Source organism: Protobothrops mucrosquamatus, unplaced genomic scaffold (assembly GCF_001527695.2).
Source record: "Protobothrops mucrosquamatus isolate PMUCROS unplaced genomic scaffold, P.Mucros_1.0 scaffold1418, whole genome shotgun sequence".
In the NCBI taxonomy this organism is placed as follows: domain Eukaryota; kingdom Metazoa; phylum Chordata; class Lepidosauria; order Squamata; family Viperidae; genus Protobothrops; species Protobothrops mucrosquamatus.
This window is the reverse complement of record NW_015387603.1, coordinates 578,567-592,526: the sequence shown is the minus strand read 5'-3', so window position 1 is coordinate 592,526 and position 13,960 is coordinate 578,567. Positions and strand designations below refer to the sequence as shown.

Below are 13,960 nucleotides of genomic sequence, written 5' to 3'. Positions count from 1 at the left end.
TTCTTCTTCTTCTTCTTCTTCTTCTTCTTCTTCTTCTTCTTCTTCTTCTTCTTCTTCTTCTTCTTCTTCTTCTTCTTCTTCTTCTTCTTCTTCTTCTTCTTCTTCTTCTTCTTCTTCTTCTTCTTCTTCTTCTTCTTCTTCTTCTTCTTCTTCTTCTTCTTCTTCTTCTTCTTCTTCTTCTTCTTCTTCTTCTTCTCCCGTTTGCAGCTGTCTTGCACACAGAATCCAGCAGAGGTCTCTCTCTGTCTCTCTCACTATGCGCTTCAGCATTGGGCTACTACTTGGAGGACGTATAACAGGTGGTTCACCATAGAGAGTGGGAAGGAAGTGACATCAATAAGTCTTGCCACTATACTATAGGATGCTCCATTCTCTCTCTTTTTAACCCCTTTTGAGCTTCTCAGGGGCTTAAATAGGCTGCAGGAAAATCTTAAGCGGAAGAGACCTAGAGGTGGGCGGGGCAAGTGGCGGGGGAGGGTGTCTCTTGCCGTGCAAAGGGAGGCAGAGAGTTCTCGGGCTAGCGAAGGAAGGGACAGATGCCAAATCTTCGTGCAGGCTCGGTCTTCTAACTCCCGGGAGAGGGAGAGGCCGGATCCCATGTTACCCTGCCGCTCGTTTCCAGGCACGCAGCTGGTAGAGGGAAAGCCGTGCTCCAGACCAGCCGCGTTGCCCCAGGATTAAATCCAGATCCTCGGAGAGGAGGAAGGGTCCTGGGGGAATCCTTCACGCCCCATATCCTCGGTAAAGTTCCCGAGTGGTGGTGGCGGTGGGGAGATTGCTTCCCTGGCAACTCTCAAGCAGGACATAAGAAAATAGCTGCAAGGGAGGAACTGCAGAAGGTTGTGCCTGCATTCTCCTTGTGTGCTGGATGACACTAAAATAGGGATGGATCCTCAGCAGTTCAATTTATCTTAGGAGGGTGAGTGAACCAGGACATCCTCAACCCCTGTGTTTCTTTGACTGCAGCCCCTGCAGTTGGTTACTCTGTTTTATTTATTTGTTCGATTTCTGTGGCCGCCCATAGACATGTTTTGTGCTTAGAGCATGTTGTCTGAAGTTGCCCTGCCTGTAATTGTGTGATTCGGCTCTTAAAAAGCAAACCCTGAAGAAAGGGAAATGGAACATCCTAAAGCAGGTCATTTCATTTTATGTGAACTGCACTTTCATGGCTGGTTAACCTATTAGAGTTTGGCATGTTGTGTGAACCCTGCTTGTAGGCAAATGCACATGTGGGTTTTTATAAAGCAAACCCTACCTTGATCACATGAACTCAGGACACTAAAACCCTCATAAATACATGCCAGTCAGTGTCCAAGTGTCCAAATGCTTCAATGGTCATAAATTTGAAAAACAATCATAAGTCACTTTTTTGGTGCCGTTGTAACTTTGAATGGTCATTCTACAAATGGTTGTAGGTCAACTACCTGTAATAAAAGTGGGATACAAATAAATATTAGATATTCATGCACAGGCACTAACTGCTCATTGCCACTTTAATCCTATACTATCTTAGAAAAATACTTTCTTCCATTGGGATGAGTGTCCTTCAGTGACTAAATCCACCACTTTCTAATTCATCTCGGATACACAAATTGGATGCCATTTGTACATCCTCTTGTGGAGGCAAAAATGTCTGTTGGACAAGACAATAATGACCTGTTCTGACCAGAGGAATGTTCCTGTGAATGAAAAGGTCTTAGGAGATCCACAAGATTCCCTGGACCCATTTGGAGTTGCATTACAGGTCAGAAAAAGAATGGAAAGTGAACCTTTAGCAAGTGAGGGAACGGGAAAGGGCACTTTTGGTATCCGGCCTGGGAGCCGTAGGGAGATCTGGGCAAGAACTGGGCAGAGGATCCAGGAGGAGAAAACCACCCTTTCAGACATTCAGCCCTGGAAATTCAGGAGTGTCCAATATCAGGAGGATGAAGGTCCCCGAGGGCTTTGCAGCCGACTCTACTACTTTTGTAGCCGATGGTTGAGACCAGAAAAACACACAAAAGAGGAGATGCTGGACTTGGTTGTTTTGGAGCAGTTCCTGGCACTTCTGCCCCTTCAGATGGAGAGCTGGGTGCGGGAGTGTGGAGCAGAAACTACCTGCCAGGCAGTGGCCCTGATGGAAGGTTTCCTCCTGAGTCTGGCAGAGGAGAAGAAGGAGCAGGTTGAGCTGCAGGTAAGAGACCATCATCATGGGAGATTAAAAGAGCTTTAAATGTAATATTGCCTTATCGGCTACATGGGCAGTATTTAAACCGAATAAATAGACAATATATTGAATTTTTAAACCTTACCTACCAGCGTTCTGTAGCATTCGTAATATGTGGAGAGTTTCACTAATTATTTGGGACATTGTTTCGTTATCCATTCTCCAAGAAAGATATGGGACAGCTGTTTCTTTTTTCTAGCCTCACTGATGGACATTGTGGGGTTTGAATTGGTGTCCATAGAACAAGAATCCTCTTCATGGTGTGTGATGTTTGTTAATTATTTTCTCCTGCCTATTATTTCAAGTCCTTTGCAGTGAAGACCAGAGATCCCGAGGAAAGGAAGCCTCCATCAAATTTCCCTCAAGAACTGTTTTTCAGGAGGATCTGTCAGGAAGTTCCAAATCAGGACATCTCAATAGGTAATACAGAGGTCCTTCCACTCCTCTAAAAGACCCTAGCTTTCTCATCTTCTCTTCGTCTTCTCCTCTATAGAACACCTCCTCCTACTTTTTTAATTATGCGGTTTAAAATTCTGTCTCCCTCACAGGTAAGAATAGAAGAAAGTTGACTCTTCCTTATGATGGAGCTGGAACAATGATTGAACCTCCAACTCAGGTAAGAAGAGGAAATTTATGGGATTTTTATTCTGTCTTTCTTTCATGTTGGTATACATAGAATTGTTTTCTTACATTTTACTCTTTCTTTTGGCTTGAGTCATTTTTGTGGTCCTGAACAATATAGAAGATTCAAGAGATTATTATTAGGAAATATTTTTTGTTAAAGACCAGTATGGAACTCTCTTCATGCTGATTATTCTTTCTAGTTTTCAGTAATTAATTTCTTTATGAAATTCTCAAGGGACTCATTGTTGTTTGTAATTCTTTGATTTGGAATTGTGCAAGGATGTCAAAATTAACTACTCACACTATTGCCACTTTTAAAAACCCTTCTTTGCAACCAATGATTGTTGTATGAACCAATAAAGCAGATCAGCTTAAAACATAAGGCAGACTATAAATATCTAATGAAGATGGCCAGATGGAATAATCCCTAAGTAAAAATTGTTCTGAACGCAATCAAGGCACTTTTAGCTTGCAGCGTAATTTCTTGTGCCTAGATTTGAAGACCAAATTCAGCTTTGCAATGCTAAGAAATGTCCACTTCAGGAAAAGTTCTCTCTTTTCTTATTTCCTACTCAGTCTATATCTCAGACTACTAGCAGCTTCCTTGCAATATGAGATGGAGTAGAAACTGAGTTGCATATCTCTGGATTTGATAGCAGCCACTACAAATCTCTGCTGTTCTCTCCCAGCACTTTCATGAAAGTGTTGGTAGGATTGGTCCTACTGGGGACACCATGCTGCAAAGAATCCATCCGCCATCTCCTTCTGCAAACACAGGGAGCTTTGGAGTCAATAGTGGGAGGGGTTTCCAAAGCCCACCTGCCAATTGATTCCTTCCAGACACTGAGAGTCTTTTGTTGATGGATAGATGGACTGATAGACAGACAGTAGATCAATTCATCCAGTGGGGTTACTTTTCACAGAATGGCACTGAAAGTCCTGCAGTATCAATCAAGTTGATAAAACTTGTCTGAAATATTTCTTCAGTCAAAAGTTTTTGATTTGTCCATTTTCTCACCCAAACCACAGAATCCTACCAAGCATAATAACCATTTACCTTAGTGCATATCTTTGCGTTGGGAATTTGTAAATAATAGGTCAGTTCTTCATATTCCTCCTGGGCCTGATCTGTATTTTTTTTTCCCCTGTCAGGAGGACCGTGTCTCCTTTGAGGAGGTTGCTGTGTATTTCTCCGAGGAGGAATGGTCTGAGCTGGATCCTGATCAAAAAGCACTCCATTGGGAAGTCATGATGGACAATTATAGGAACGTGACCTCTCTTGGTAAGGGTTTCCTATTGTCCCATCAGAAGGGTTCAGGAGAGTTTTGTAATGAGATGCCACAGCTATTTCTTTTTATTGTGGTTCTTTGCACAGTCATCCACATGTTTAGATTGGATTTGGCATTTTCAATCCACCTATCATGTTCTTTCCAAGGACCTGGAATAGGCAGATGTTCTGACAGACTTTCTCCAGACTTTAGCCTTGTTCTAGAAAAGTTTTCTGGTAAGAGTTACTTTGCTCCTTGCTGCCTCTCTGACATAAATTCTGTATAAGGCAAGCCAGCATCCTCTAGCAAATGTTAGTCCATGCACATATATTACCTGACTATATTCCAAGCACAAAATTATTCTGGCTTGTGCTTTTTCATTTCACTTTTGCTGTTCCTCATTGAGATCTGCTGGAGGATTGCTTACAACTGTCCACAAATCCTTCCTTTCCATTTTTAGGCTCCATGAGAGATAATTTCTCTCATTAAGACCAGCCAAAGGAAATCCTCCTCCCATTTCTATAACAGATAGCATCATGCTGTCTTTACAGGCGAATCGTCCTCAACCTCCCTCAGGCTCAAGAAGAAACTTTTACCTCAGAGAAATTTACTACTGTCACTTTAGGTCGCTTCTGGTCCCGTAATCTGTCAGGGAATTGTGCAGCAGGTGTACAAATGAAGTTAGAGACGCTGACAAGAACTTATGGCTTTATATAAATACATATACATACCACATATACAATACAACAGGAGCATCATGAGGTAAGTCACAGAGCACATGGCACACAGAAGAAAAAGGCAGGAAAAAAGAAAACTCAAAAGGGAATTCATATGATTTCTGAGAGTGTGATATTTTTCTCTAACCTTATTACCATTTTCATTTCTCTTTTCCTTTGAAGGTACTTATGGGCAGAAGAATAAAGATTCAGTCGAACTATTCCAATGTATCAGACATGGAAAAGGAATGGGGAAACATGCAGTTCAAATGGAACTAGAAAACTGTGAGAGAAACCAGTCATATAACTGGAATAAGGGAAGCTCATCTTCCATTGATGCACAGATTCAAGACGTTCATACCCAACAAGGCAAACACAAGAAAGAATACACTGGGAAAGGTGTAGGATTATTCAAAAACACACTCAATATAAATAAGCACCATCCAACCCAAACGAAAGGAGAAGATTATATGTGCAGGAATGATGGAAAAAATTACAATGGGACTTTCAGTCTTTCTCGAGATAATGAGTCCCTGACATCTCATAAAAGGATCCACATGGGAGAGAAGCCATTTAAATGCATGTTGTGTGGAAAAGGCTTCAGCCAGCAGAGTAACCTTAGTTCCCATAAAAGAATCCACACAGGGGAGAAGCCTTATAAATGTATGGAGTGTGGAAAGACCTTTACTCAGAGCGTTCAACTTACTTGCCATAAAACGATCCATACAGGGGAAAGACCATATAAATGCATTGAATGTGGAAAGTGCTTCAGTCAACCCAGTAGTCTTACTGTTCATAAAAGGATCCACACAGGGGAGAAGCCATATAAATGTGTGGAGTGTGGAAAAACTTTTAGTTACAGTGGTCATCTTACCTCACATAAAAAGATCCACACAGGGGAGAGACCATATAAATGCATGGAATGTGGAAAGACTTTTAGTCGTAACATTCAACTTACTTCCCATAAAAGGATCCACACAGGGGAGAAGCCATATAAATGCTCAGAGTGTGGAAAAGGCTTCTGTGAAAACTGGTCTCTTACTGTTCATAAAAGGATCCACACAGGAGAGAAGCCATATAAATGCATGGAATGTGGAAAGGGCTTCAGCCAACACAGTAATCTTACTTCCCATAAAAGGATCCACACAGGAGAGAAGCCGTATAAATGCTTGGAGTGTGGAAAGACGTTTATTTATAGCAGTCATCTTACTTCCCATAAAAGGATCCACACAGGGGAGAAACCATATAAATGCATGGAGTGTGGAAAGACCTTTACTCATAACATTCAGCTTACTTCCCACAAAAGAATCCACACAGGGGAGAAACCATTTACATGCATGGAGTGTGGAAAGGGCTTCAGCCAACATGGTAATCTTACTTCCCATAAAAGAATCCACACTGGGGAGAAACCATTTAAATGCATGGAATGTGGAAAGACCTTTACTCATAGCAGTCAACTTATTCCCCATAAAAGGATTCACACTGGGGAAAAGCCATATAAATGTATGGACTGTGGAAAGACTTTTACTCATAGCATTCAACTTAGTTCCCATAAAAGGATCCATACAGGGGAGAAGCCATATAAATGCATGGAGTGTGGAAAGGGCTTCAGCCAACACAGTAGTCTTACTTCCCATAAAAGGATCCACACAGGGGAGAAGCCATTTAAATGTATGGAATGTGGGAAGGGCTTCACTTATAGCAGTCATCTTACTTCCCATAACTGGATCCACATAGGGGAGAAGCCATTTAAATGTATGGACTGTGGAAAGACCTTTACTTATAGCAGTCATCTTACTTCCCATCAAAGGACCCATACTGGGGAGAAGCCATTTAAATGCATGGAGTGTGGAAAGGGCTTCAGCCAACGCAGTAATCTTACTTCCCATAAAAGGATTCATACAGGGCCCAAGCCATATAAATCTCGGGCATGTGAAAAGAGCTACAGAAGGAACAATGACCCAATTTCCCATATAGAGATACATTTAGGTGAGTATCTATGTTAGTTCTTGATTTAGTTGGTTAAGTTTTTGCATTTCCTATTTATGTATGTACTATTTTAATTATGAACTGTGAATTTTTCAAGCTACTATCATTTGGAGGTGGCACATGCTATTGCATGTAATAAGAGATTTTTTTGTGTGTTAAGTATATGCTTGCTCCAGATTCCTGTTGGTCATTTCCAAGAAATTGGTGATTTTAGGCACCTATATTGCTGGGCTGTTATGTTATGAAGATTTTGTCTTTATTGTGTCTTTATAAATGAGCTTCCTGCTCCCAATTGTTTCTTCTTCCCATTTGATGATGGTTTTTGGAGGGATATGAACAAGCAGATATTTAATAGGCACAGCTTCCCCAAGCAGCAGAAGGAGCTGTATTTCTCTGATGCAGAAATAAACACCATTTTTCAGTGGATTCTACACTTTTCTGTTCTTGCAACAATTTGGAAAGGCCAAATTCATTGGATTTGAATGAATATTATAATTCAAAGGGAATTCAAATTCCATCAGAGTTTACAGAGTGAGATTGAATGTGACTAGATGACCTCCAAGATCCCTTCAAACATCATTATTATTATTATCATCATTATCATTATTATATTGAATTGCCCTATTAAATTATTTGGGTATTGAATTAAAAATGACAACTAAGAGAAATTGCATTTTGAATTTTTCATGACTTTTTCTATCTTTTTATACCTAGTTAAGGATATTCAGGAGGGTGAGGATGAAAGTGACTGTAGTGTGCTGACATTGCAAACGATCAAGCAAGAAGAGAGATCTTTGGAAATCAGTGGGGACCAAAAGAAAATATGAAATTTTGAAAAATTACTTCAGTTCCCTCTGACCAAACACACAGAAATGAGAAGGGGAACTGCCTGTGAGATGTGAAAATATCAGAAAATAATACTAGACAACAAAGATTTTGCATCCTGAACACCTTTGATGTATCTTACAGATTTTTAGCTGCTAACCATGAAAATAATCTGTAATTTAATATATTGTGTACCACTTTATAGGAATCTTCTCTTTTTACACAATGGCAATGTACATGCCCTTCAGTATGTTGGATGTACTGCACACATGCCAACCATGAAAACATGGAACTGTTGTTGAAGCTCATCCAATACATTAAGTAAAACTAGAATATCTGTGGAGATATAAAAATAATGGCTCTGCTGCTTGGAATGCAGCTCAGATATACCAAGTACTGTTGTTACATATGCAGATGGGAAAGCCATGCAAGAGAGTTGCATTACCTTAAAAAGAAATGGCCATTCTGAAAGAATTTGGTTCCAGGCCAGAAAAACATGGCACTTGAACCACTTGTTGACCCAACAAATAAATTTTTGCCTCCGCTTCACATAAACTTCAGACTGATGAAATGTTTTTTCAAAGCAGTGAACAAGGAAGGTGAATGTTTTTGTTATTTGAGACAGATGTTTCCAAGAATAATTGATGTCAAGATTAAGGAAGGCATTTTTGTTGGTCCACAGAATAGATATATCATCAATGACAAGCGGTTTGAAGACCTGTTAGTGTGACCAGAGAAAATCATTCAGAGATGTCATTGAGAATTTTCTTGGCAACTGCAGAGCACCAAACTATATTCATCTGGTTGACAAACGTCTTACAGCATACAAGACCATGAAGTGCAACATGTCACTGAAGATGCATTTTCTGCATTCACACTTGGATTTCTCCCTCAGAAATCTAGGCGCAGTCAGAGAGACAAACATGGTGAAAGGTTTTACCAGGACATTGCCACAGTGGAAAATATGGAGAAATTTTCTGACAGTGAGAACAATCAACCAACGGAACAGTTTGTCTTCAGATGTTGTGGGAGCTTTATCACTGGAAGCTTTCAAGAAGAGACTGGACTGCCATCTGTCAGAAATGGTGTAGGGTCTCCTGCTTGGGTTGGACTAGATGATCTACAAGGTCTCTTCCAACTCTGTTATTCTATTCTATTCGTTCTTTGTTAACCTTTTCTGGTTTTTGTATGTTGCGTGAACCCTGCTTATAGATAAATGTAGGTGTATATTTTTAAAAAAACAAGTCTCTCCTTGTGAATAGAAAGAAATTGAAATAATACAAAATGCCAAATACACTGAATATTCTTGGTGGAACTCATCAATATACCATCTCAAAAAAATACTTCCTTCCATGGGAATGAGTGTTGTTGAATGGTCCAATCCACTATGTCAACTCTACAACGAACCTGGCTGCAGCCATTTTCCTTGTTCTAGGTTGCCGCAGGATTGAGAGGGGTTGCAGAGGATTTCTATTAGTCTAAACATTTTACTCTCCATGGGAACCAAGATCATTTCTGTCGATTGGGTGGGCATATGGTTAGAAAGCCCACCAAACTATTCTATTGGGAAACATAACATTGCATAGCACTGGGGTGGGAAACTTAACCTTGTAATAATATATGTCTTTGGAGGGAATTTCAGTCTTGGTTTCACTTTTGACCATGCCGATGCTATGTAGCCAATAAACATGTTCTTTGAGGAAACCTCAAGCCTCGGAACTCTGATTTGTTTGGTCTCGTCTATCGGAAACATGACACACTACTTCTTTTCTATAAGAGAATCGCAAAATGGAGGTCATTTGTTGATCTTCTAGTAGAGACAAATTTATCTCTTTGTCAAAGAGGGCTTAATGGCTTTTTGTAGTATTCCCGTGGCTAGATGAACATTGCTATGAATGAAAAAGCATTTAGAAATACACATTTGGAATTGCATCACAGGACAAACAAAAAGAATGGCATGTCATCCTTTAGCAAGTGGGGGAACTGGAAAAGGCCCTTCCGATGCTCAGTATGGCATCTGTGGAGAGATGTGGGCAAAAATTGGGCAGAAGATGCTGGAGAAGAGACCAGCTCCCATGCGGTAGCCTGAGTTGAAGGCTGTGTGATGTCCATTCATTCTTTTCTCCTGCATACTATTTCAAGTCTTTTGCAGTGGAGATCAGAGATCCTGAGGGAAAGCAGCATCCATCAACTTTTACTCAAGATCTGTTTTTCAGGAAGATCTCTCAGGAAGATCCAGACCCTGTCACCTCAGGAAGTAATATAAGGTTCTTCCACTCCTCTGATAGATCCTAACTTTCTCTTTATGTTTTCTCTTCTAAAGCATACCTCCTCCCATGTTATTAATTATGACTTTTGAAATTATGTTCTCCCTCACAGGTAAGAATAGAAGGAAGTTGACTATTTCTTCTGGGGGAACGGAAACCGTGACTGAACCTCCAACTCAGAGAAGAACATTCATTTACTAGATTTGTATTTTCCCTTTCCCTCAGGAAATCAGCTGATGTACATGTTATAGTCATCGACTTACACCCAGAATTGAGCCCAAAGGTTTTGTTGCTAAGTCTCCCTTAGAAAGAAGTTGACTCTTCCTTATGGTGGAGCTGAAATAGTTTTTAAAATTCCAACTTACATAAGAGGAAGACATTTATTAGATTTCATGATCTATGGGTTGATGGGTTCCAGTATCATTGCTGGGGCAGGTCCCGGTTCTTCCTTGCCTCTGAAAGCATCTAGAGTTGGCAGCTGGCAGCTTCTGTCCCTCTGGCTAGTGCCAGCCAGCCTAGTTGAGAAGGACTTAGATAAGTGTGGATGAGCGTGGATGTGTGTATACATGTGAAAAAGAACAAATATATACGTTGTAACCAGTAAACATCTGTTATTTTAAATTCACTGAGTCTCCCTGTATTTTAAAGAACCATTTGTGCCTCAATGTGTGGGTGAAAGTGTGGCTATTTTCCAGGGCAGTGAGAGTGTGAGTGGGTGGCCATAAGCTTGAAATACAACACTCTACTGAAGTATAACATTGCCTAAAGCAGTGTTTCTCAACCTTGACAATTTTAAGGCATGTGGACTTCAATTCCCAGAATTCCACAGCCAGCAATGCTGGCTGTGGAATTCTGGGAGTTGAAGTCCACATGCCTTAAAATTGTCAAGGTTGAGAAACACTGGCCTAAAGCACATTGAGAAGGCTTCCTGATCAAGGGAAACGTGAGAGCCCCCTCCTGGCCCCATGTGGGAAATGCTCCCTCTCTACTTGTTCCATGAGCACTTTCCATTCACAGAAAATCCCTCTGCAAAGAGAAAGGAACACCATGCATTTAAGCGTTGTGGCCGGTTGGGAAGGAAGTGACATAACTAAGTCTTGCCTTTCTAGGATGCTGGACTCTCCCTCTTTAACCCTTTGAACTTCGCAAGCGGTTAAAAAGGCTGCAAGAAAGTCTTGAAGGAAAGAGCCACGGATGACAAAGGTGTGTGTGTGGTTTGGGGGAGGGGGTTTCTTCCCATACAAAGAGAGGCAGACAGTTCTTGCACTAGAGAAGGAAAGAAGTGGCATATGCCAAGTCCTCATCCAGGTTCAATCTTAGGAGTGGGAGACCCCCAGATCCCATATCTCCTGGCTGTCCTTTTCCATGATTGTAACAGGCAGGGAACAAAGCAGAGCTAGTCTAGACCACGCATGTTGCCCTCAGGAAGAAATCCAGAGGCCAGAAAGGAAAGGAGGGACCTGGATAGTCCTTCACGCCCCATTTCCTGGGAAAAGCTCCTGGGTAGGGGGAGAGCTTGCATGGCAAATCTCAAGGAGGAAATAAGGTTTGAAAAGAAGAGATACAAAAGATTATGCCTCGTTCTCACTCTGTGCTGGATGACAATAAACTAAGTTTGGCTCCTCTGCAGCTCAATTTGTCTTAGGAGGATAGTGAACCAGATCATTACGTTAAGCTTTGTGCATTTAAGCCTTTGTGTTTCATATGAACTGAGCCCCTAGATCTGATTGACTTTTTTGTGCTTAGGACACATTGTGTGAACCTGCCTGCCTGTGTGAAGGAAGGAAGAGAAATGGAGCATCCTAAGCCAGAGTCAATTGAATGGCATTACATTTTTTGTGAACTGAATGTTCATGCTTTGTTAACTTGTTCTGAATTTTTGTATGCTGTGTGAACCCTGTAGATCAGACATGTCAAACACAAGGCCCGGGAGCCGGATGCGGCCGGCGAAGTGGTTTTAATGTGGCTCGCGAAGCTATCCTGGAAACAGTGAGGGAACGGCCCCCTCTGCCTTGGCCCTGGCCCAGGCCAGCTGGGAGCCAATGTACAATTTTTGTACAATGTCTTAGCTCCATAAGCCGCCCCCCCGCATGGCCTGAGAGGAACAGTGAGGCTCCTCCAGTGGACCATGCCTTGGCACTTGCCCCAGTCCCACCCCCTTCTGCCAGAGACCCTCAGATCTATCCCACTCCTGCCCAGGCCCCCACAGGCATCCTTGACCCAAACGATGTAGAGCTGACCACACCCACCCAGTAGGCCACACCCACTTTATCCACTTCCACCCAGTAGGCCGCACCCACCCTGGCCACACCCACCCACCCCCCTGAGGGCAACCGCAATGCTGATGCGGCCCTCAATGAAATTGAGTTTGACACCCCTGCTGTAGATCTATATTTTTAAAAAGCAAGTCTTTCCTTGTGAGTAAAAAAAATAGAAATGATCCAAAATATCAAATACACTGAATCTTCTTATTGAAGTCTTCAGTTTACCAGGTCAGAAAAATACTTCCTTCTATGGGGATGAGTGTCGATGAATGATCCAATCCACTACTTTTGAGTTGTTTGAATTTATTTTCTATCAGAGAATTGCAAAAGGAGGTCATTTGTTCATGTTCTTTAGAGACAAATTTATCTCTTTGGCAAAGAGGGTTAATGGCTTGTTCTGATTCCCATGGCTAAGTGCACATTGCTATGAATAAAAAATAATTTGGTTTCCTTGAACTCATTTGGATTTGTGTTACAGGACGGAGAAAGAATGGCAAGCCTTTCTTTAGCAAGTGGGGGAATTGGAAAAGGCCCTTCCAGTGTTCAGTCTGGAATCGGTAAGGAGATCTGGGCAAGAACTGGGCAGAAGATCCTGGACGATGGAACCCTCGTTTCACAAGTTCAGTCCTGGAACTTTAGGAGCATCCAGTATCAGGAGGATGAAGGTCACCGAGGACTTTGCAGCCAACTGCACTACTATTCTAGCCAATGGTTGAGACCAGAAAAGCACACAAAAGCGCAGATGTTGGACCTGGTTGTTCTGGAGCAGTTCCTGGCCCTTCTGCCCCTGGAGATGGAGAGCTGGGTGCGGGAGTGTGGAGCAGAGACCAGCTCCCAGGCGGTGGCCCTGGTGGAAGGCTTCCTCCTGAGCCAGGCGGAGGAGCAGAAGACTGACTGGCAGGTGAGAGGACTTCCTCTTGGGGGTCCAGAAGGAGTTGGATATAATAAACAATATGTTCAAACTATTCTTTCCTTTTAATAATTTTATTAAGCTTATCAAGATATAAAATACCAAAAAATATGAAAATAATAGGAACTGGGGGGAAGGGAAGAGAAAGAAGTATAGGGGAAAGGGGAAAAAGGAAAATCATTGACTTCTGACTCTTTAGTGCAGTCGAATAAAATGATAACATTACAGCCTCGGCCTTCTACTTTTACATCCTTAATATGTACTAGAACACAGGTCGGCAACCTGCGGCTCCGGAGCCGCATGCGGCTCTTTGAGCCTTCCCCTGTGGCTCCCAGCCTCCTCTGCCATTTGCAGAGAGAGACAGAGACAGAGAGAGGCACTTGCGCTTCCCTGCTTCTGTCTCTGTCTCTGTCTGTCTGTCTGTCTGTCTGTCTCTCTCTCTCTCTCTCTCTGTGTGTGTGTGTGTGTGTGTAAAAAAAGAGAGTAGACTCACAGTGTTTTCCGACAAGCTGAAAAGCTTTTTGGGCGGGGCTCCTCCCTTTCCTGCGTCTCTGTAGGAAGCAGGAAGAGGCAGGGCAGGAGAGAGCTAGCTAGCTCAGCTATGCTGACTCAGGAATTCTGGGAATTGAAGTCCATGAGTCATAAAAGAGCCGAGGTTGCCTACCCCTGAGCTTGTTGGAGAACAGCTTGAAGCCAGCTTGCCAGGTGATCAGAAGATTGGAGAGAGGGAGAGGGGGGGGAAGAAAGAGAGAAAGAGAGAGAGAAAGAGAGGGAGAGAGAAAGAGGGAGGGAAAGAGAGAGAGAGGAAAGAGAGAGAGAGAGAAATAGTGGGGGAAGAGGACTGGCAGACCAAGGGCAGAAAGAGAGAAAGGGAGGGAGGGAGGGAGGGAG

The 13,960-nt window shown here is 42.3% G+C and overlaps 1 pseudogene; it reads left to right on the top strand.

The window, feature by feature from the left end:
* Window positions 1–2,759: 2,759 nt before the first annotated feature.
* LOC107292780 overlaps window positions 2,760–13,960 on the top strand; it is an 18,272-nt pseudogene continuing 7,071 nt past the window's right edge.